Source organism: Cricetulus griseus, chromosome 5 (assembly GCF_003668045.3).
Source record: "Cricetulus griseus strain 17A/GY chromosome 5, alternate assembly CriGri-PICRH-1.0, whole genome shotgun sequence".
NCBI classification, from domain to species: Eukaryota; Metazoa; Chordata; class Mammalia; order Rodentia; family Cricetidae; genus Cricetulus; species Cricetulus griseus.
The window spans coordinates 133864826-133881947 of NC_048598.1; the positions used below are offsets into that span (position 1 = coordinate 133864826).

General features: G+C 46.7%; 1 long non-coding RNA gene across 1 annotated transcript; it reads right to left on the reverse strand.

Moving 5' to 3' along the window:
* Positions 1-4941: 4941 nt before the first annotated feature.
* Positions 4942-14435, reverse strand: LOC113835999. Its single transcript, XR_003485917.2, has 3 exons — positions 12634-14435; positions 9392-9537; positions 4942-5549 (listed from the first exon to the last, which is right to left on the reverse strand). It is a non-coding gene; the product is annotated as an uncharacterized LOC113835999 (long non-coding RNA).
* Positions 14436-17122: the final 2687 nt, after the last annotated feature.

Genomic DNA, 17122 nt, shown 5'->3' on the forward strand with positions numbered 1-17122 from the left:
AATGGACCTTGGGGAGAGCGGCATAGCCTACTATGAAAGGCCCCCATTATACGCAAAGATACTGATTTAAAATAACCTAGGAAACTAGAAGCCAGCTGACGGAGGGACACTAACTGACGGCTGCATTGTCATGATGGATGTGCTTTTGTGTTGGTCACCCTGGCATGCAGAGGACTTGGGGCAAGACAGAATAAGCTTAACCTTTAGCACTTCCTGCTCACCAAGACCCACCTTTACCTCTCTCTGGTCTCCTCCCAATGACCAGGAGCTAGAACAAGCCACATGTCCTTGGCTCTCACAGCAGCGCTAACCATCTTGTGGCTTCCACGCTTGTACTTCACCGCCTGTTCTCTGCAGGGCAGCTGAGTGACCTTCTCATAATACGAACCTGTTCCTTCAATGGTTGGTTTCCATGGGTGGTTTTGGGAATAAAGCCCCGCCTCCTTCCTCTGGTTCATGAGATCTGTCTCTCTCTCACCGCCCCGTCTCTGCAGTCACACTCTGTCCCATCTGCATCCCTGTCCCATGATCCTTTCTAGTCCTTAAACATGACTAGGCCATTCCTAGTCATTAAAAGTCATAAAAGTCATTAGAGCTTTTATGCTAGCTCTTTCCCCCAGCTAGACCTTCCCAGGGCTACAAATTCCTTGCCTTTCCCATTGTAACTTAAATATCACTTTCTCAGACTTTCCCCAACAGCCACATCATCTGTAGGAGCTGCTCAAGCATCCTCTGTCACTTCAGGTCTCTCCATTGCTCTTCTGTCCGTCCATCCATGGTCTTCCTCCTCTGTAGTAGACAGTCTCCAAAATGGCTGCTATTTCATCCTTCTCTCTTGTACATACATGCCACTCCACTGGTCAAGACGGGAGGCATATCTCTCCTTCCACTGAAGGAACTTAGGATGCTATTGCTTGCTCTGGCTGACAGGATGAGGCAAGAAGATGCTGTGCCAGTTCTGGACCTCACTTTTTAAAGAAGGAAATATATATATATATATATATATATATATATATATATATATATATATATGGAGGGGGGGTCTGGTGTGTCTGGTGTGTGTGTGTGTGTGTGTGGTGTGTCTGTGTCTCTCCATATGTATGCAGGTACATGCATGCCGCACCACATTTGTGGAGGTCAGAGGACAACTTTTGGGAGTAAGTTCTTTCCTTCTACCTTGCTTTGAGGCAGGTTCTGTCTAGTTTCTACCCCACTGTGCACCTGTGCTAGCTGACCTGCATGCTTCCATGTGAGTCTCCTGTTTCCAGCCCCCATCTTAACATAGAAGTTCTGGGATTACAGATGAACAACACCATGATCAGCTTTTGTCCATTGGTTACAGGAGTTGAACTCAGGATTTCAGGCTTGCATAGCAAGTACTTCTACCCATTAAACCATCCCAGCATCCCTTGATCAAACTTTTAAAAAGTTGGTTAACTTACAAGTTTACTCTTGAAATTTAGCCACTATGTGACAAGTCTCGCTACCTTGCAACCATGCTGGGAGGAAGCACAAGGTCTCCACATGTGGGGGCAGAAAGCCATGTAGAGGGACACTTAAGGGGGTACGTGAACTATGGACCCCCTCCATACAGCTCACTTATCCACCTACTACAGATGAGCAAATGAATCCACATGATACCCAGAGCAGCCAAGCTGGCTGGTCATCCCTGACCTGATCCGGACAGACAACTGTCAGGCTAAAGTTTTATTGCTTTAAGTCACAGAGTTTTGGAAAATTGTTATGTGGCAACAACTGACTGAAACAGCCTTCTATTTCCAGAACATGACAATGCTTCAGAGGCTTGACCTGGCAGTCCCTGGCACGTACATGAACCCAGCAGGCATTTGCTGAGTTGTTGTTGTTGAGTTGCTGTTGTGCTTTAGTGTCTGTGGTACTGGGTATTGAACCCAGGGCCTCACACTCTCACTAAGCAAAGCCCCCAGACCTAGATGTGTGAATTCAGGAGAGAGTGGAATTGTTCATTGCCTACAGGTTTTGTAAAAACAAAACTGCTGTATGGATACTAGACATAGGATTTTGGAGTTCAACATTTCGGTTCTGTGTTTTGAGAACATGCAGGATGTAGGCATGGCTGAAATGGAGGAAACCAGGTGACTTGATTGAAGGATAGAATATTGGCTGAGACCCATATATCAACCCCACCTTTTCTAAGATGACTGTAGGACAGGTGCTGCACAAAGGCCTGGAACTTTCCATCCTAGGACTGTGAGGCATCCTGGTCCTATCCTTGGAAAGATCCAATTTCAAAGCAGGCAACAAGGACTCTGAAAAGTATACATGTGAGTAGGACAGAATGGGGACTCAGACCACAAGAGCAGAGCCTGGGCAACTCAACGAATGGTTATTCCGGCAAAGTAGTGGACACCACGATGGTGGGCCTAGAGAAGGGCAGAGCACAAGTTAGCTTCATTCTGGTCACAAGTAAAGGGTGGTTCTGATGAGGTCACTAGGGCAGTTAACTGGCCTTTCAAGATGCTGGCTGGCCTGAAGGTATAAAAATTTGATTTTCCGGCCAACATATCCAAAAGAGAGATAATACTTGCTGTTGGCAGTAGAGATAGTGATCTGAGATGTTCGCTGGGGTTCCAGGTGAGCTAGATGGTGGTGACAGGAGGCACGTAGAACTGTGGGGTCAGCTCAGTCAGTGAGCTCTGGACTGGCATGAGAGTAAAACAGCAGGCAGAAGCCAACGTCTATTGCAAAGCTGTTCATGGTAGGGGATGGACCTCTGCAGAGTTAGTTTTATGGAGCTGGTCCAGAAGCATAAACTGGCCTGCCTCAAATCTTTTTAAACCATATGAAACAATACACTTGGCCCTTCCACTCTCCTTCACCCTTCCTTCCTTTCTTTTTTTCTTTTTTCAAGACAGGGTTTCAACACTGCCTCCCCTGGAACTCATTCTGCAGACCAGGCTGGCCTTGAACTCACAGAGATCCTCCTGTCTCTGTGTCCCAAGTGCTAGGAGTAAAGGCATGCGCCACCACCCCCTGGCTGGCCTTTCACTCTTGACTCTCTCTACATACAAACCAAAGAGTACGAATAAGAGATGAAGTCTTAACATACTGCTAAATTCTCACTTTTAATAACTCAGCACAGTCTCTCTGGGCTATTTTGTTTCTTGCCCCAGTTCTCCAGTCAGATGGAACTGAGCAAAAGAGACTGAGAGAACCAAACAATGGACTTCTTCAAGGTTAGCGGCCTAGTATTCAAACTGAAAGGCATTCATTCATTAAGCCACAGCCCATTTAGTCAGATCCCTCTTGATTTCAAGTGGCTGATTTCAATGGCAGACACTGGTAAGACCAAGCAGGAAATATATTAGTTTATATAGAGTAGGGGTGGAGGAAGGAGGGTGGGAAGGAAGGAAAAAGACAATCAGCAAAGGCCATTGGGCCAGCTGGATTGCATGTTTAAATGATGCTGGCAGGATTCTGCTCTGACACCTCATCATCTCAGCTTACTTCATCAGTACCAGCTTTGCCTCGGGGATGCTTCCCCAGCTGATATACCAGTTTTGCCTCAGGGATGCTTCCCCAGCTGGTGCCGTTGGGACTCTAAGCTTGCTTCTGGCCAACTCTGCTGCTCTAGCAGTCAGCTCTGTTCTTGCAGCAAAATTCTGAACCTTGGTTCTCATTGGCCATGCTACAGCACCCTTCCATGAACCAATGATAACCAGGGGGATGCAATGTTCTTATTGGTCAGGACAGATCACATGACCGCCCCTGGAATGGTAAAGTGGTGTTGACCCCATTTAAATCATGTTTAGGGAAGAGGGTTTTCAGATTAAAATTGTGCAGTTACCAGAAGGAGGATCACAAGACTTGCAGGACTGGAGCAAACAATGTGTAGCCTTGACACAAGGTCAGGCTGTGTGACCTAGGGCCAACTTTGTGGATATAAGGCTCATACAGCCACTCACAGCCCAGCTGCTATGGATTAACACTCCATTGCTTTGAGATCCTTATTTATTTATTTTTGTACTGTACTTACATCACTTCTGCCCTCTTTTACCTCAGTCAGGTGGTGGCTGCTGCTGAAGACATGTTGAAAGGCTCTCTGTCTTTATGTCTCTATGGTTGACTTGAACTCTCCAGCCCTCTGTGTCAATGGTCCCCTAGTGGCATGGTGTCTGGTTCTAGGAACAGGGCAGGACCTAGACACCGACAATTTCTTGAGGCTGGAGTAGGGAACCTTGGGTCTCTTACCCAAGGTCCATTGGCCAAGCAGCTTAAGATACCAGAGTCAAGGGGAAAAGACAGGAGAGTCTTTCCTCACAAGCGTTTCAGGGCTGGGGACTGCTTCCACACCCTGGAATACTGTCTTTGAGGGTGGTGCATGTGTGCTTTCGTGTGTGTGTGTGTGTGTGTGTGTGTGTGTGTGTGTGTGTGTGTGAACTTTCTTACTTAATTCTCACCATGACTCTTGAGACTATTTTACAAATAAGGAACCAGGCTCAGAGGAAGATGAGACTCAGAGTAAGCAAGTAACTCTCTCAAAGACACATAGCACTCCTATTGCAAAGCCTATGTATTTCATTCTCTAATACCCTCTGTCCCCCACACACTTAACAGAAGAGAAATCTTCCAGGAGCTGGGATCTTGAGAACAAGCCATTCTCAGTTTAGCTTTGACACAAATCTGGAATGTGTCCATGCATAGAGCCCATATCACTTGGATTATACCTGGCACCCTGCAGACTAGGATTCTCTTTCTGTGGTTTCAGCTATTGAGGTTAGATACAATCAAAAATTGTTCATAGGACAATGCCAAGACTGTACTTTCCTTTATGGACTGTCACAGCAAGATCAATTGATTGCTTTATTTTACTATTAACTAATATATTACAGCACCCAATTTATAAATTAAATGTACCATAAGTATCTATTCATAGGTGTGTGTGTGTGTGTGTGTGTGTGTGTGTGTGTGTGTGTGTGTATGTTGGCTTTGAGACATCATCTCATGTAATCCAGGCTGGCCTCGAATTCACATAGTAGCCAAGGTTGATCTTGAGTTTCTGATGCTCCTGTCTCTACCTTTGACCTCAGGGCTTATAGGCATTGAGTTGCTGTTCTCAGTTTTATGCAGTGTTGGGACTTAAAGCCAAGGCTTTTTGTGTGCTACGCAAGCACTCTATGCAGTGGCTTATCCTCCAGCCCATAGCATTTTCATATAAGACAAAAGCACATTACATACAAAGAATTGGTCCTGTCCACTGGATACTCTGCAGATAAGGAAGAACTGCATATATTTTAAGTTTTTTATTACATTTATTTCTCTCTGTGTGTTGTGTGGAGGTCAGAGAACAAATCCGGAGAGTTAGTTTTCTCCTTTCGCTGTGTAGAACACAGGTCATCGGGCTTGGCAGCAAGCACTCTTATCCACTGAGTCATCCCGCCCGTCTCATGCTGTATGTTTGAATGGGAAGCTGGTAAGATACACCATCTCCATTAAGAAAGGAAACAGCAAAGGCTGATATGGGCTAGTCTGTCCCGAAGAGCCTTCCTGGGTACTGAGGCTGGCTGCACCTGCAGACACCATTTCATAGGAGAGGAGAAGGTTTTCATGGAGTCTCTCTCAGAGGGCTCAGCGCTTAAACTAAGCCTGGTTTAGTGTCTCATTTGCTGCAGAGGGGGTCCCTCTGGCTAGTGTGGCTTTCCAGAAGTCTCTTGGAAAATGAGCCTTTTTTACTTGCAGGTTTTTGTTTTTGTTTTGTTTTTTAATTTGGGAGCGTGTGGTTTGCTGAAAACACAGTAAGTGTGATTAAAATAGTTCTGCCACACTCCACACAAACCTATGGATGGTTTGTACTGCTTTCTGGTCTCCTCGTAGAACAGGAAAGAAACTTCTTTGACAGAAAACCTCTGTGCCTTGTCTCCCCTGCCTCCCCCCGCAAAAGGATGATAAGAAGGGTAGGGAGTGAATAGGGAGGGGGAAAATGGAATTTCAATTTAATTTTGTCTCCACATTGTGTTTGGAAGGAAAACAAAACAAAAAACCAAAGCACCGTTGAAAGTGAACTTGGAGTGAACTATAGAGACTCCAGTGCTGCAGATCAGGGCTTCAGGCTCTCTGGCTCTCTGTTTGTCTTATTAGCACACTGCTGATTTCGGCTTGGAGACCTAGAGTTAGGCTGTGTGGTGGAGACAAGGGCTTTGCCCTCAGCTGTCTTGGAGGGATGGAAGGACCTGTGGCAAGAGCTTGCCAAAATCACCCAAATTAGGACCCCCACAAGAAGAGAGTCCTGAGATCTAACAACTCTCAAAAAAAAAAAAAAAAAAAAAAAAAAAAAAAAAAAAAAAAAAAAAACCTCTGGAAACCACTGTGGCGAAGAAGCACTTCCTGCCTGGAAGCCAGAGCACTGTGAGCCATAAGCAAGAGGGACAGAAGGGTGGCTCCTAGCTGAGACCATAGAGCAGCAGGCATTTAGCTTATGATGGTGGAATTGAGCCCAGAGGGGCATTGCTTGCCCACAATAAAAACAGAGGCAGCAAGTCTGATCTGGAAGTTGGGGAACAAGCCAGGAATCAGCCATCCTGCCTTGAGCCCCAGCCCCAAGTTTTCCTCAGTGATGGACTGGCATGCAAGTGTAAGCCAAGAAGCTCTTTCCTCCCCCAAGTTGTGATTGGTTGGTGTTTCATCACAGCAACAGAAGAGTGACTAAAACACCTTCCATGTTTGTTCCTCTTCTTCAAGTACCTCTGCGTCATGAAGTTGTTTTTTTTTTTTAACATTAGTAAACATATTATCAATGATATTAAATGTCTAACTTAATATTTCTTTACAGAGTTGTATTGTAATTTACTTACTGAATAAACCATTCAGTAGTAATAAAAATCTATTACTGGAGAATAGTATTGTCTATAAGGAGTGGGTGTTTTGTTACTATTATACAGCAGTAACTGTCATCATTTTCTGGATATATTCCAACTAATGGGTGAAACCTGTGACCTTTTTAAGGACTTTGTCCTGCATCCGCTGGGGTAAGCTAAATGTTAAAACAAACACTCCCTAAGTCTGTATGGCTTACCATGAGTATTTAACGGTTCTGAGAATTCTTTTCTCCACATCTTCAATAATTAAGAGGTTGTTGCTTGTTTGTATGTCTTTTTTCTGTAGATTCCCGTGGAAAGTCATGGCTCAGACAGACTAATGTGCCTGTTTCTGACTTTGGAGAGGCTATCATTAGAGAACGGGACTCTCCATGCCTGACTCCTTTCAGAACATCTACTCCATTACTGCATCCCAAGGGGGCTTGAACTTCTGGATCTTTCTGTTTCCCCTCCCCCATTCCCCCATCCTTCCACACATCCACCCCCTGCCGCCCCATCCTTCCCTCAGAAAAAGGTGTTGTCTACAAAATGAGCTACCTTTTCCTGGATCCCTGCCCAAGCATCACCTCTGAATACAAGGTCACTGGTGCGTCCTAGCATAAAAGACAGTTTCATATGGTGCAGGGGGTGGGGGCAGACACCAGGGACTAGAACTAGAAGGCAACAATAGCATCCCAGTGTTGATTTGGCACACTGGCTTCGACCAAATCTCCCAATGTCTTGTCCATGGCAGTTACTGTTCCAGCATCGCAACCCTTCCCCAGCATATAGCAAAGCCAGCAAGAGCAAGGTGCTTAGAAACTGTAATGGAAGCCGACATAACTGTGCAAGATCTAGTCCTGCCTGTCTTCATGTGAACCCAGGTTGCTGAATGCTGCCTCATGTCTGAGTTGCAGTTTCCTCTTTGTTTGGAAACTTAGTTACTTGGAAACAAGGCTTTTGAATAACCTCTCGTCCACAACTTTACCGGACTCCCAGAGGTTGGTTGCCTGATGACTAGCTAGGGCCAGCCCCTTGCAAAGCAAGGTTTCCAGAGAGGTGGGTAAAAAGTCTTCAAAAGTGTGTTTGTCCAAGGGCCTCTGAGAACTAATGGCCTGGAGTGAGATCAGCAGAGAAATCACAAACCAGACAAGCAGATTTCCCAAGCTGCTGATAGCATCAGCATTCCTAAAGACAGTACGTGTGTTTTCTTAGGAAGGGACAGGTGTGTTGGCCTTTCCAGTCCCAGCCTCCCCTGCCTCCCCAAGAGGCAGCCTTGGACTCTGGACCTCCTGACTGAGTGACTCATACTGACTCTAGCACTTATAACCTAGAAACAGAAACAGGAAGTGGCTTAGAGAGGCAGAGTGCAACCCGGGGAAGGGCCCTGGTGGCGCTGGCCTCAGATGAGAGGGTAGAAGTGTGGTGTGGCGTCTCTCTTTCCTCCCGCTCTCATGATGCCTTTTTCGGGGTCTTGACCACCTCCGTGAAATCTGGGGTGTTTTCCTGAAGTGGGTGGATGATCATGCCATTAGGGGTCACTGATACCAGTGACTCTTTCCGATATGAGGGTCTATGGGATGGAAAACCCTTCTCTGCAGTGGCGTGGACTCTTGACCTGAATTTTATCAGGACTTATGAACAGAAGTCCTCAACTTGATGGGATGGTAAATGCCGGGTGCATGGGAGGTAGAGGCAGGAGCATAGAGAATTCCCAATCATCTTGGACTACATAATGAATTCCAGGCTAGCCTGGGCTATACAAGATCCTGTCTCCATAAACAAATAAACAGAGTGCAAGCCTTCAAGTACTTCGAATACTTCTTCCAAAAAGAGCAAGCTGTCTTTGATACCCTCTGGGCATTTTGGGAGAGTGTATATATGCCCAGGAGGGTGGGTGTCCAAAAGCCATAGAAGGGTTTCCTTCCCATGTTGAGAAACAAAAGTCCACTGCCACCCTAGGTCCCAGAGGAGTGCTCTAGTGGCATGGTTCACACTGTCCTGGGTGTGGCCCTGGGGTCTTCTGGCTGCAAAAAAGGTGGCTGACGGGGAGAAGAGAGCAGTAGCAGGCATTCATTTCTGGTTTTGCCCAGGGCTAAAAGGCAGTTCACCCTGCTCCCCAGCCTCTCACTGATATCTCCCCACAGGCCTGCCTCCCAGCACACAGACCCTGAAGCCCCTGTTGTGGCAGGGTGGTTCCAGTACACTGTGGCGGTCCTTCCCATGCAATGTCAGTACAACCATCTTCAATGGCCTCTTTAGCCCAGTGTCTCCAAGTACCAACTTAGGGGAGAAAAGGCCATTGCATAGACTGCTCCTTGGCCCACCCTGCAGGCCTCAGGACCCAGACTTCCCAGGCCTAAAGCCCTGCTTGTCTAAGCCAACCCACAGAATAAAGGACTACATTTTCTGCCTCTTATGACCTCTGGAAATGAACCCGGAAGTAGAGGGGACCACTAGCCTGGAGAAATCACTTGAGGCCTCACACATCTCTTCCAGGGGGAATTAGAAGGAGGCCAGCCCCAGATAATCAGATGTGCCACAATTACAAGCATTACCTCAGCCTTTCCATGAGCAAAAGGTCTTGCTGCTTCAGGAGGCTGGGCTCCTGGTGTCCTTCAGTACCAGGCAGCGAAGGTCACTTCTAGTCACAAACCAGGCAGAACTGGAATCCATTGGCATCTCCTCAGAGAGAATACTGACTCTAAGGTAAAGTCATGGAAAGGACAAAAATGACCTTTGCCCCATGGTACTCTCCAGTCCCTCCTAGCTCCTGATGGATCAAGTAGGTTTTGCGGGGCAAGAGAACAAACAAACAAACCCCACGATTTGGCTAGAGAGATGTTAAGGGCTGTCCTTCCAGAGGTCACCTCTCAACACCCATATGGCTGTTCACAGCTGCCTATAATCCCAGTTCCAGGGTGTCTGACACACTTTTAGATCTCCACAGGCATCTACACACACACACACACACACACACACACACACACACACACACACACACTACACACACATACACACACATACCACACACATACACATGTGCACACATACATAACATACATACACACACATATACCACACAAACACACATACAGCAACACACACACACACACCCCACACACACACATACACACACACAGTGTTCTCTCACCCTCCTAACTTTTTAAAAAGTGATTTATTTGAAAGGGTAACCCTGGTTTACAGTACTGACGAACCCTCCTTAGTGTAAATACTCCAGAGTTCACAACATTTGAGCAACTGACGGCTTGAAATCTTACTAAAGTTTCTCATAAACCAAGAAGGGAAAACTCCAGCACAGCATTCCCAGTCCCTCAAAATCCCCGCTTGAGAGTCACTTTCAGTTCCGCAGTCAGCTGTGGCCTCTGCCTGGATCACTCTGACTCAGTGATCACAGTGGTGAATGCAGGGGGTGATTTTTTTTTTTCTGTCTGCCAAAGTGGAGATGAATATTCACTCTCTTCTCAGTGTCTCCTCTCCCAGGCCTGGGGAGATTGGGGGATTCCCCATCTCCTAAACCCTTGAGGCCTCACAGGGCTATCTGAGGGCACTCTCTCATTGCGCCTTCCCTCAGGAGGTGGTGCTTTTTGAGGGTGTCTTCCCATGCTTCCTCTTTAGGAGGCTGTAATCAGTAGCTGCAGACACTAGGACTCTCTCCAGCCCAGCTGGAGAAGTTTTAAATGACAGGTTGAGAACCACACAGATTCTGGGCCCTGACTTTAGTCTGACTGAGTGCTAAAACGAGCCATTTTCTTTCTTCTTCTTTTCCTTTCAGCAGGGTCTCGTGTAGCCCAGGTTAGCCTCAAATTCTTTATAGAGCCTTGAACCTCAAAATCTCTTTCTCCCACTTCCCACGTTTTGCTGGGATTACAGGTTACATCACCACGCCTTTTTTATGTGACAATAGAATCCTGTGTTTGCTAGGCAAGTATTCTGTACCTGAGTTACATCTCTAGCCCCTAAAGTGGGCTTTTTCTTTTAAAAACTGGCTTCAGGAATATTCTGTTTCTAAAACCTAAAGCATCAGATCTCAACCGATGGGTCACAACTGCTTTGAGGTCAAACGACCCTTTCACAGGGGGTTGCCTAAGACCATGGGAAAATACAGATATTTACACTGCAATTCGTAACAGTAACAAAATTACAGTTATGAAGTAGCAAGGAAAATGGTCTTCTGGTTGAGGTCAGCAGCATGAGGAGCTACAGTGAAGGGTGGCACCCTCAGGAAGGCTGAGAACACTGACCTAATGGCTCAACAGCTCATTCTGATTATTGCCTGATTTTTAGGGAGGTTTGTGAGCAAAGCAGGGTGGGGTCAGTTGTTCTCATTAAGCTGAGTGTGACCCAATTTATCCACAGTGTTGACAGCTCTTTGATTTTTCCTTTCCCTTTGGGGCCTGAGGAGGATCTGGGGCCCAGAGGAGGATGGGAGCCCACTCTTCCTCCCCCCACAGGTCAGTGGGCTGTTCTTCAAGATCCCAAACCACATGGCATCTTCTGTTTTGCCACCTTCCTGGGCATGCCCCTGGCTGGAGTTGGTTTCATGAAGTGAATGGTACCACGGGGACACAGGAGTCCTCTTCGGGGACCTGTCTGACAGCTCAGTCCATACTGTTCCCAGGGCTGTTCTGGATGCCCTGGTCCTGGCAGGTATGTACCTGGGAGAAGCCAGCCTTGTCCTGTCAGTGCTGGGGAAGTTAGCTCCAGAAGAGCCTCATTGGCAATGTCCTTGAAACTGTCATCTTAACAGTAACCTAGCCCCTTGAGGTCAGTCACTTAACAGGTATTTATTGAGGACCTACTAGGTGCTACCAAGGGAAATAAACCCTCATGGGCCTTGCAGTTGGGTTTTCAGGTAAGGGGTCCTTATGCAATGAGCAGGGGCACAATGCAAACTTTCTCGATGAGAGACAGGGAGAGAGAGGCCTTAGAGCAATAGAGAAAAACACCTGACATCAACCTCTAGCCTACACATACACACATGTACACACACACACACACACACACACACACACACACGTATATACACACACATACATACATATATACACATACATATACACATGTACAGACATACACACAACACACACACATACATGTACACACTGCACACACGCACAATACATATATATGCACACATACACACATACACATAGATACACACATATGCACAGACACACACACATATATGCATGTATACACAGACACACATGTATACAAACATGGACATATACATACACACATGCACATGTACACACAGAAACACACACAGACACACATGTACACACACACACACACATACACACACCACTCTTCCCCTGTCCTTTGTTTGTCTACCATCAGAGCTTCTGCCCAGGAATGATCTCACAGCCCAAAACATCCTCAGAGCTCCCACAGTGGTTCCCCTGAGGAAAGTCCCTGTCATGAAGAACTAAACTCAAGGTAGATGAGGAGGCTCTACCTCCTTCTCTAGAAACAGGTTAGTCTGAAATCCTGGTAATTAGAGTATGGTCTTATTTGGAGACAGGGTCTTTAGAGAAGTAATCAAGTTAGAATGTGTCATTATAATCAGTGATGAATTAATATGACTCATACCCGTATTTAAAAAAAGGGAAACACATGGGGACAACACCCATCTGTGATAATGGAGGCAAAGGTCAAGTGATGTGTCCACAAGCCCAGAAATGCTAAAGACAGCAAGCAGCTACTGGCAGTGAAGCGGGGACAGCAGGAAGCCAATGACCCTATGCATCCACAGAAAGGACCAGTCCTGACTGACCTTGACCTTTGCCTTCTGCCTCTGGAAGTCTGAGGTGTGTCTCTTGCACCACACATCTTGAAATGCCCCAAATAGAGCCAACTGTTACACAGTCTCTCCAAGGGACACAGGAAGGGTCTCCAGATGTTTCCTCCATTCACTCCTGGGTCTGGATGAATGCCAAGTGGCTCCCATCTTCCCCTGGGTGACTGAGAGTCAAAGAGGGCGTGGTCTACTTCAAGGCCTCTCAGGGAGGTGTCTCAGTAAAAGTTGAGTGTCTCGTTGTGGAAGGCTGTCAGACTCCAGTTTTGCAGCATGGAACTGAGAGCTCTCTAAAGATGACAAGATGCCTGTGTTTGGTCTTTATCGCCATTAGGTTGCTAAGAGTTTCCAAGTCCATGCTCCCCCACTCAGGCTGAACCTCCTGGCTACCGTGGCTTGGGGCTGAGACATGCCGGGCCACAACAGGAACCAACCCCTAACCTCTTCCCAGCCCATTCCTGGACATCCATCCAGAGTAGGCCAGGAGTCTTCTCTGTTAGTCCTCTCCTCAGAAAACCATGAATCCTTTGTCCATATGCAGAAAGACCAAATCTTTTTCCAGTGGCCTTTTCTGCCCATTCCTGAAAGTCAAATAAAACAAGGATCTTTCTCCAGAAGCAGGTGATGTTGATCAGCAAGGTCCATCTGTGACTGATCAATTTACATGTTTTATCTTTGTTTCTTTTTCCTGGAAGAAACTGGTGTCTAGCTGGATAGGCAGAAAGGACTGATGATAGCCTTTCTCTGTGAAATGGTTCTTCTGTGTGCACAAAAAACATACATGAACATTCTTTGGGGCTGAGGATGTAGCTCAGGTTGGTAGCGTGCTTGCCTGGCATGCAGAAGACTCTAGGTTCAATGACCAGGACAGTATTAATAAATTAGACACGGTGACTCACACTTGTAACCCCGGCAATCAGGAGGGAAAAGCAGGAAGAATGGAAGTTCAATATCGACCTAGCTATATATGCATTCAAGACTAGCCTGGGCTACATGAGACCCTGTTTGTTTGTTTGTTTGTTTGTTTGTTTGGATGTCATATCTCTTGCCTGTGTCCCCTCCAACCCAAATGACTTTGCTAACCTCTTGAGGAATTGGAAGGCAGGCAGTGGAGGGAGGCAGAAGGACCTCAAAGAACAAAAGCAGGCCACTGGACCAAGCCAGTCACCAGCCTGTTACCAAGTGCCAGTCTCATGTCCCATTCTAAGACAAAGCTGCCTTGAGGCAAGGTTGTGGGGCCAGAAGTGACGACTGTGGCTCCAGGCCTCTGCCACTTCTTTTTCTACTGGTGGTGCTTCCTTTCTTACCATTCTTCACTTGCCTTATCCAGCGGCTAAGCCATCTTTAAGAGGCTGACCTGGAGGCTCAGGAATTTGTTCCAAGGAACCCAACTACAAGGGTTGGTGTCTACAGAAATTCTTGAAGTCCTGTGATCCTCCCATGGTGATCAAAGCCCAGAAGCATGGGCTAAGTGGGCATAGAGACTGTTTCCTGGGAAAGGAAGTTGTGGCTTCATTTTTATTTGTCCCAAAACAATGCTTTTAGTTGATTCTCTAGTCTTGGCTACAAGGAGGATGGTGAGCCAAATGGATTTGACATTGGTGGTCAGCCACAGGAGGCTTGCTGACTGAGGCCTCCACTCTGCCTGGGGTATAAAGGATATACTCACAAACCTTGCTGTCTAGGAGATGAGGGTCTAAACTGGAGGCCAGTCTAATTTTGTCAGGAGCAAGAGAAACAGATGTTTCTCTAAACCTGTGTTAAGGCTTCACTCAGAGGGAGGAGAGAGAGAGAGAGAGAGAGAGAGAGAGAGAGAGAGAGAGAGAGAGAGAGAGAGAGGGAGGGAGGGAGGGAGGGAGGGAGGGAGAATGGTACAGTGTATTTAGTAAAAGTTTGGCTACTGTCCTGGGAAGCTTTCCTGAAACAAGACCAGGACTGATTTTAATTAATATTGAGAGGAAAGTGTGGCCCTGGCACTGAGAACGACACACACTAGTTTTGAGGAAGCTACAGAGCAAGCACAGTATTTGTATTTTCTCTTACTTGGAAAGGCCACCAAGAAACTGGCCACCCCCTGACATTCCTGGACCAGTCCTCTGAGAGCCTGAGGTTCTGAAAGAGTACATCTGGCTGTTCCCATGGCAAGACTGTCATGCAGTCACTGCATGCATTGGTGTCTGGGGGAGGCCCTCATGCAGTTGCTGCATGCATTGGTGTCTTGTGCCCCTTGAGCAGCACAATGGCACCCATTGTTCCTGTTGGCTTCTGGCTCTAATATCTTCATTTTCTTCTACATCTTTGCTTCCTTTAGGACATGCACACACTCATGAACAGCTGGAGGGATGAGGTGGTTGGCTCACAGACAACAGACTCTGACAGAGCCTCCCATCCTCCCCAGATGCACCAAATTAACTTGGCATGGTTTTGCAGACGACAAAGTCACGCATTGCAGAGAGATGCTTCCCCACTCTCGCCTCTTGTTCCTGAGCTCACAGACCAGGCAGCCCCACCTTCCTGGTTTGTTCATTCCGTGTTCTTCTAAGAGGAAGGAAACAGCTGTATTCTTGTCGGATCTTTACAAGAAGCTCCCTAGGTTCTGAATCTACACTTCAAAGGGCAATCACTAACCTAGTTCAGCTGTACTTTAAGAAACAAATGCTAGGTGCTCAGGTTGTATTTCTAGCTATAGGTTTTATCCTTTCTAGCTATATACTTCTAGCTCGGGTTAGACTTCTAGCTGTGTAGAGCAAGGTGGAGCTCACATGTACAGAGTATCATGGAGGACATCTCTCATGGAGCCTGCGATTCTGGACCCACCAATGAGTAAGTCTATCAGAAAAACCAAGTGGGACTGTACTCTGCTGAATGCACACCCTCCTGGGATGCTATTTTGCTCCTTTGCTAATTTGCTCATTTCAAAGACCTTCCTGTCTTGAAAAAGGTTTGCACAGTAGACAGGGGTGCAGCCCACAGAAGCGTATGTGAGTGAGGAATCAGTACTGAGTGCTGGCTCTGCCCTTATTCTGAAAATCATCACCAGGAGTTGCCATCCCAACTGGAAAGCCAGAGTCCTGAGGGCTCATTCTGTTTTCTGAGGTTCAGGAAGAACCCGAGGAATCTCATTTCCGCCGCACTGTGAAGTCCATACATTGCACAGTTTACCTAGTTAACATTGGCGCTGAATGTGTTCTCACAATTGTGTTCAGGAGCAAGTGCATGTTCACAGCCCACAGCAGCTCTTCCCACGCCTGGAAAGGTCCCTGAGTCCTGTGCCTCTCCCCCCAGGCCTCAAGAGCAACTTCCTTCATGCTGTTTGCCACAGTTTCATCCCCTGGAGCAGGGCAGAGCAAGACCTTCTTGGAGGCCTCTGAGGAAAGTACATATTTGCCAAGAAAAGAATTGTTTGTTTGTCTTGATCGTCATATAGTGAGCTACTTTTAAACTCAGCAGTTTCAAACAATGAACAGCATCTCACAGTTCCACAAGCTAGAAACCAGGAGTGACTTCTCTGGTGGCTGTGGCCTGCGGTCTCAGCTAAATTGTTTACAGGACTGAAGTGATCTCAAGAGTGCTGGGGATGATGTGCCTGCAAACTCAGGCATGTGGTAGGTAGCTTCGGGGCTTCTTTCCTTCCTGGCTGTGGCTCAGAGACACCAGTTCCTCACAACACAGCCTCTCGCTCCCTGGCTGGTCATCTTCAGGATGTGATGACTAGGTTCTCCCAGGGTGAGTGAGTCAAGAGAAACACAGAGCCCAAGACAGCGGCTACATGCAGTCTTCTCTGCCCTCAATTCCAAAGTGACATCTCATCAGAAATCTGCCCTATGTTGTGTAGCACAGAAGCCTGCAGAATGTGTCCAGCCTTGAATTGCTTCATTTTGTAAATCCACAGTCATTTCAAGTATAGGAACTGAAGGAGAATGAGTCTGCTTCTTATTTATGCACGTAAACAAACCACCATCTGCCAACATACCCAGCAAGCACAAACCAATACATAATTCATCTGTGCTGATAAATAATTACACTTGTAACTATATCAATCATGTCAGAAACCCCAGATGTATGCATTTATCTATCACACCAGGGTCTGGGGATCTCATCATACCCTTTCACATGGTGCTCAGGATTTGAACTCAAGTCCTCATGCTTGCATCTGGAATGTTCTTACCCATTGAGCCACCATCCTAGCCCCACAGAGTATGTTATTTATAAAGAAGAAAAATGTTTTTCACAATTCTGAAGGCTGTAAATTTCAAGAGAATGATGCCAAGATTTGGTGAAGGGCTTCCATAACAAGATGGGGGACAAGCATGCAAACGCAATTTCCCCTTCTTCTGATAAAGCCACTGACCCATCTTGGAGACCCCCTGCCCCCATGAACTCATCTAATCCTAATACCTCCCAAAGGTCCCACCTCCTAATACTATCAACATATGAATTATGGGATTAGATTCCTAACCCAAAAATC